Source organism: Borostomias antarcticus (genome assembly GCF_949987555.1).
Source record: "Borostomias antarcticus genome assembly, chromosome: 1".
NCBI classification, from domain to species: domain Eukaryota; kingdom Metazoa; phylum Chordata; class Actinopteri; order Stomiiformes; family Stomiidae; genus Borostomias; species Borostomias antarcticus.
The window spans coordinates 8,866,075-8,873,524 of NC_140234.1; the positions used below are offsets into that span (position 1 = coordinate 8,866,075).

Genomic DNA, 7,450 nt, shown 5'->3' on the forward strand with positions numbered 1-7,450 from the left:
TATATTACATTACATTACACTCACTTAGCTGACACTTTTATTTTAAAAAAATCATTTAACGTAGGAAAAGCCAATGTACTACTTGCCAGAACTCACAAGTGCATCTCCTTTCTAAAACAAGTGACTAGTGCATAGTCTCGTGCTGAAGGCAAAGTGCAAGAATAGCAAACAAAAAAATTAATAGGCGCCTAAGAGGGAGGATCGTGGTACTTCTGTATCTCTTGAAGAAGTGAGTTTTGAACCTGCGGCAAAAGATGGGCAGCGACTCTGCTGTCCTGATGTCAGTGGGCAGTTCATAACATCACTGCAGGGCCAGGACAGTTAAGAGCCGTGACCGTGTCGATCGACCGCTGGAGCCTCGGAGTGAGAAGGCAACCACTCACCCCAAGGTCACACAACATAGTGGTTGGGAGGAAGGGTAGGGTTTGACTATGGCCTGGAGGTAGGAGAGAGCTGTTTAATTCATTGCCCTATAGCAGGGGTGTCAAACTCTGGCCCGCGGGCCAAATTTGGCCCGCAGTGTAATTATATTTGGCCCGCGAGGCAATACCAAATGACTACTAGAGCTGGCCCGCCAGTATTATACAGCGCATTCATCGCTAATACTACAAATGCTAGTAATCCCAAATCCCATAATGCTCTGCTGTTGTTTTAGCGCGTCAATCAAGACAGGACCCAGAAACGCCCTCTCTTCTGTGACAGTAGTCATAGCAATCTCATACTACAACTGTAACCGTGTTACCCCTTCTTAAAAATGGCGAAAAGAAAGGCAAAAAAGGATCACAGTGATACGTTATGTATCACTGTGATAGAGACACCTGTGTTGACCTATCCGGCCGCTGTGTTTGCTCTGTTCCTGTTCATTCAATCCTGTCTGCCTTCTTGCCGGCCTGTCTGCCTGCCTGCCTGCCTGCCTGCCTGCCTGTCTGTCTGTCTGTCTGTCTGTCTGTCTGTCTGTCTGTCTGTCTGTCTGTCTGTCTGTCTGTCTGTCTGCATGCCGGCTGTCTGTCTGTTCTGTAGGACAGTCAGGGTTCTACAAGCTTCTCTACTGAGCAGATGGAGCACCAGCACTTGTGTCTGAGGGCATATTCACATATGTTAGTGCACACCATTGATGTGCACCAAAAGCGAAAGTGATAAGTGCATATTCAATGTTAAAGCAAAACTTGTTTGGGTCCATATAAAAATTTTCATTTGTTCAATGTTGGCCCGCGACTTTGTTAAAGTTTTAAATTTTGGCCCACTGTGTATTTGAGTTTGACACCCCTGCCCTATAGGATAGTCCCAGAGTCTGGATGCAAGCTGCTACAGGGAGCCAGTGTAGAGAACAGAGAAGGGAAGTTTGTGGGAAAACTTGGGTGGTTGAACACCAGGCGAGCAGCAGCTTTCTGGACAAGTTCCAGGGGTTTAATGGCCGAGGCAGGGCTGCCCCAGCAAGGAGGGAGTTGCACTAGTCCAAACGCGAGATGACAAGGGCCTAGATGAGCCCCTCGGTACATGCATTTTCCCTTTACTACTCCTTTAATATAGTGATAGTATACATCTTATAGTAGAAGAATGAGGAAAAAAATAATAATTGATGAGTGGAAGAAAAAATGCTATTTTGTAATGTCTCCACTTAAGTTTTTTTGCAAAGCCTAGTTTTTATTTTTATTTCAGTCAAAAAGTTAAAAAAAGTTAATCACACCTAGTTTTCATTTTTTCGTTAGTTTTCGTTAACTATAATAACCTTGATCCAGGCCCTTCTCATCTCCCGCCTGGATTACTGCAACTCCCTCCTTGCTGGGGCCATGGCGTTAGCCATTAAACCCGTGGAATTTGTCCAGAAAGCTGCTCTGTGCCTGGACTTCAACCACCCCAAGTTTTTTCACACAACCTCCCTTCTCCGTTCTCTACACTGACTCCCTGTAGCAGCTAACATCCAGTTTAAAACTCTGGTACTAGCCTGCTGGGCAATGAAAGGAACAGCTCCCTCCTACCTCCAGGCCATGATCAAACCCTACACTCCCGCCTGACCACTACACTCTGCTACCTCGGGAGGACTGGTTGCCCCGTCACTGCGAGGCCCCTGTAGTCAAATGACGCGGTCACGGCTCTTCTCTGTCCTGGCCCCACAGTGGTGGAATGAACTACCCACTGACGTCAGGACAGTAGAGTCGCAGCCCATCTTTCGCTGCAGGCTCAAAACAGACCTCTTCAAGAGGTACAGTACTACCAGGAGTAGTACTGTACCAAGCAACTATTCTATTTTTAGTTTGCTATTCTTCACTTTGCCTTCAGCACTAGATTATGCTCTTAGTCACTTGTTTTAGAAAGGTGATGCACTTGTGAGTTCTGGCAACTTTAAATGCAATTATTGTAAGTATCTTTGGATAAAGGTGTCAGCTAAATGACTGTAATATATTGTAATGTAGCTAGCTAGCTAGGTTTTAAGTGGATTAATTGGAAGGCTACAACATATTGACATCATGTTCATACAAATCAAAACATTCACTGATTTTGTGTTTTGTGGATGGGTGTATTGCTGTTTTGAAATAAATCATTTTCATCTGGATATGTTTCACTAATAGGATAAAGATGATCACTTAGAATAACTTTGTATTGACTGGTAATGGCTCTACACTTTCAGTATCCAAGTGGTTTCACACTATGGACGTGTGGGGGAGCATGTGGTGTACACTAAGAGAATGCTATTGACCTGAATGCTTCAGGTGGTTCACATTCATTTGGGGATTTATGGGTTTTGTGTTCATATAAGAGCAGTTAAAACAGATCAGTCAATTTTGGCCTTGAACACTATAAAACGGGGGCTCATTTTAGACCTAGAACCCGGGTAACCCAGGTGAGTTGTGGCTGTGGGTGTGTATGGGGATGTTTTCCATCTGCTGGATGAACATAATATTGTCTTACCCATTCATTTCCTATAGCGGGTCATTTTACCCATTCAATTCCTATGGCAGGTCATTTTAAACCCTGAACAGCACCCTGATCAGCTTGGTCTCACACTGCAACAGATTCAGCTTCATCAAGGTGATCAATATTTCATCTGCAACATGCATTTTCAAGTTGGCCATATAGAACTGCTAAACTAAAAAAGAACTGTACATGCTGACGAAATGCATCACAGGCAGAGGTCTGTGCTCTCTGAGCGCTATTCTAGTTATTGTCATTTTTCTGTAACACTATTTAACTGGCCACCCGAAGACCTTCATCAACATGCAATGATAGCAGTCAACCACATAGTGGCGGTGTTGAACAGAGCTCAGCTAGGAGACCTCAAACTGCAAGCAGAGGATGCAGATTATCAGATTATAAACACTATGAAGAGTGAAGATGTTCTTCTGAAACACAGACCTAGGCCTGATTAATCATTTTAACTCTATTCACCTGTTCTCTTTATTATGTTGGAGATACTGTATCTATCTGTGGGTTCACTTTCAAACGAACACTTCTGAAGATGGAAACACCAGCCTCTCCATGTCCTTTTTAATCTGATGATCACCTGTTGTGACCTTAATTGACTTCTGCTTCATTCCTTTGGGTTTAGGAATGTCTCATGACATATTTTAGATATGAAGACATTTTAGGTATGAGGAACTGCTTATCTCTACATTATAGCTTATCTAATGATCATTACTTATCATATCTAACCTTAACTCCTCCCACTGCTGCTTGGACCAGTGTGTCCAGTTTGTTACATTCCACATAGGGCTTCTGTTAGTGTGTTTTGGCTACTGTACTGTTCACATTTCTCCTAATTCCACTGGATTAAACATTGATATTCGTAAATAAATACATTTGAGTGTTCCATAAAGTATGTTTTTAACATATGGATGGAGTTAATGTTTAACATTTAGTGCTAGTGCCTATTGTACGGTAAGTGGGGTACTGGGGTGCTGAGAAAATGTATTTGGTCCAGCATTAAGCTACTACAGTAGATAGGCTGGTATCATACCAAAATATAAACTACACACATGTAGGAAGACAAAATACCGATATTATTTGGTCACTTTAGGTGGTACCGAATCTGGATAGGCCCCTGGACTAAATGGTTAGTTAGTAAACTGCCTGATCAGCCTATTCTATCCATTTTGCATCTTTCAGAATGGCATATTATGCAAATTAATTGATTACTACTTCTAGCTACTTTTGGGAGAACCAACAGCTACTTCCCTTACAGAGGAGCTGGCAACACTGCACTTAGCACCCCGATATCAGTCAGTCTTTCATTGTTCATGGTGTTGCGCACTGAAATGTATCGATTTCAGTGCAGAAAAGTTGGCATCAGCTGTGCTTAGAGATAGGGCCATGGCAGGGTCTTGAAGACAACAACTTGTTAAAGAACGTAGTGTCTGGAGTACTCGGGTATCTGTTGTGCAAGGGGGAGGAGCACAGTCAGGGATGAAAATTAACTTTTTGGCTCACCTGCCAAGGGGACTGGTAGATGAAAAAATACGCCGGCCAAGTATATTTTTTACCGGCCAAAATAATAAATTGCCTTTTTTGTCACATTATACATCTGTTTCAGTACTTTTCATTCAGATAATAGTATTATGTTGAATACATGCTTAAGGAAGAGGCCAAAGTAAAATTTCAAATAAAGTAGTTTAATTCGATGCCTAGAAACATTGCAATTCATAGAAATTCAAATATTCATTTCCATTCACTTCCACGGTGTAGAATTATCCATAACTAGCTAACCCTACACAAATATGATATATAAATGATCCAAGCCTTCACCTCATGGTCTTTATGTGTTTATGAACAAAATACATATACTGTAACATATTCACAGCCTGTCATCATGTAAAGTTAAACCTGAGCTTTGGTTTGGTTATACCAAAACTGATTTATTACTAGCTAAAGACAACTGTTATGACAACATTACAGCACCTTATCTCTGCCTCAGCAAACGTTTACGAGACCTAACGTTATAGCTAAATACGTACAGCTCTGACTAGCTGCACCACCAGCACTAACATTACAGTTTACAGGCATTTAGTAGGACGCAAACTAAACTATTATCATTGATACAACTCTGTACAGAAAAATAATTGCCAACATATTGTATTCGCTATTGTTCAATAACTTCAATCTTACTTCTGCTTAATCAAAATTCCCGCTGTTGACGTCAGTCGATGCTCGATGTGCTGTGAGCTGCTGAGCTCGCGAGGCCTCGCTGGGTCACAGAGGGAGGGAGGGAGGGGGGAAGTAGGCTACTGTACATTGTTGAGGGAGGGAGGGAGGGGGGGAAGTAGGCTACTGTACATTGTTGATTGGATAGCTTGCTGAACGCAGCTGTCAACCAGGCCTTAATTCCCAACCGTTTTGCTTTCGCAAGTTGTGAATGGTAATTAAAAACTACAGTTTTCACTCTGTATTATTTTTGGTAGGGACAATTCGTGTTTCCGTGGCTTTGGTATGGACATGTCCATAGCGTCCATACCTAAAACTACGCCTATGGCTGGATGACCAGTGAAGTCAGTCAAGGAGGAACCAGTACCGTCTTCAGAGTTTATAAGCTACATGACAAGCGATCAAAGACATCCCTTCTGAGAAACAGTGGCTTGGTATGCTATGGAAGCCCAGAGACAGGATGGTACACATCTACTGTAGGTGTTGACTGTAGAAGCGCGCGTCCTCTGAGGTAAATGTGAACGATTTTCTGTGCGCGAGTAGCCTCGCGTCACCAGTCTCTCCTAGTGCGCGAGGCTCCGCAACAGTCATGTGACTGAAAACTTTATTTGGTGCAGCGGGGGAGCAACACACAACAAACAGAACGCCGGTCTATGGCATGGATGTGGCGACATCGCACGCATACTTTATTACATGACTCTATTGGTACAATTTACATTTACCCGCCAGCGTAGCGGATAGCCTCCGAAATTTTGTCGCCAAATGGAAATTTTACCCGCCATTGGCGGGTGTTAATTTTCAGCCCTGAGCACAGTGTTTGACTAATACAAAGGAATATGAGCTGGAGAACAGATTAGCTCTGCGAGTAGCACAGGAGAGGACGATGGGCTTTCTGCTGCCATTCCTGCTTGCTCTGCTAGCCTTCCTCCTTGGAGGACTCTATCTCCTGGGGACCTTCAGTCAGAGGCGTCCCGGGGAACCCCCCTTAGATAAGGGACCCATTCCTTGGCTGGGCCATGTCCTGGAGTTTCGCAGGGATACTGCAAAGTTCCTAGAGAGAATGAAAAGGAAACATGGGGATATTTTCACAGTGCTGCTGGGGGGCTTTTATTTCACATTCGTCACAGATCCAAGCTGGCCTACAGGGTGCTGCTGCCGTCGGAGAAGATGGAGGTGGAACTTCTGAAGAGGCTGTTCTGGAACACGCTGTCGGTCCAGAAGATCAGCACCAAAGACAACGTCAGCGGCTGGGTGCGCGATCAGCAGGAGATTAGGGAGGAGCACAGCATGCAGGAGTTCATGCAAGACAGGTACATGTTCCTGCTTCTATGGGCATCCCAGGGTAACACGGGGCCGTCAGCCTTCTGGCTGCTCCTCTATCTCATGAAGCACCCCGACGCCATGAGGGCGGTCCGGGCGGAGGTGGAGGACGTGCTGAAGGAGGCCGGGCAGGAAGTGAGGCGTGGTGGGCCGCTCATCGACCTGACCCGGGACATGCTGCAGAAGATGTCCGTCATGGACAGCGCCGTGGAGGAGATCTTGCGTTTGACCGCCGACCCGTCCTCACCAGGGCCGTGCTCCAGGACATGAGCCTCAAGATGGCCGACGGACAAGAGTACCACCTCAGGGGAGGCGACAGGGTGGCCCTCTTCCCCTACACTGCCGTTCAGGTCGACCCAGACATCCACCCCGATCCGCTCAAATTCAAATATGACCGTTTCCTCACACCAGAAGGGGCCAAGAAAAATTACTTCTACAAGGGCGGGAAGAAGCTGAAGTACTACAACATGCCGTGGGGGGCTGGAGTCAGCATGTGCCCTGGTCGTTTCTTCGCCACCAATGAGCTGAAGCAGCTTGTTTTCCTCATGCTCACGTACTTTGACTTTGAGTTAAAGAATCCAGATGAGGAGATCCCGCATATTGACATCAAGCGCTGGGGCTTTGGGTCCATGCAGCCAACTAGAGACATTCAGTTTAGGTACAGGCTCAAGTTTTAGGTTTGAAAGCACACTTAGATGTTAATCTAACCAAACTCACAGTAGTGAGTGAGTATTTAAGGGGTAATTTGTTTGAGCGCACAGCATGTCCTGATGAAGACTGACAAGGTCGAAACATGTTGACTTTTTAAAATTATGTAAGCCTGATACATTTAAGTCGCACTGAAGTGAAGAAAGCATTCTGTCCCTTTTTGGTTCACATAATTGGTCATAGTGTTCACCTATTCAACGATGTATGCCAACAAAATTACAAAATTCTACTTTTGTTGTAATCGTATATCCAAGTTTATAATTTCTTACTTCCTGCAAAACGGTAG

The 7,450-nt window shown here is 44.6% G+C and overlaps 1 pseudogene across 1 annotated transcript; it reads left to right on the top strand.

The window, feature by feature from the left end:
* Positions 1 to 431: 431 nt before the first annotated feature.
* On the top strand, positions 432 to 7,133 carry LOC311329634 (5-beta-cholestane-3-alpha,7-alpha-diol 12-alpha-hydroxylase-like; annotated as a pseudogene). The gene is made up of 2 exons: positions 432 to 442; positions 6,264 to 7,133. The product of its transcript is annotated as a 5-beta-cholestane-3-alpha,7-alpha-diol 12-alpha-hydroxylase-like (transcript).
* Positions 7,134 to 7,450: the final 317 nt, after the last annotated feature.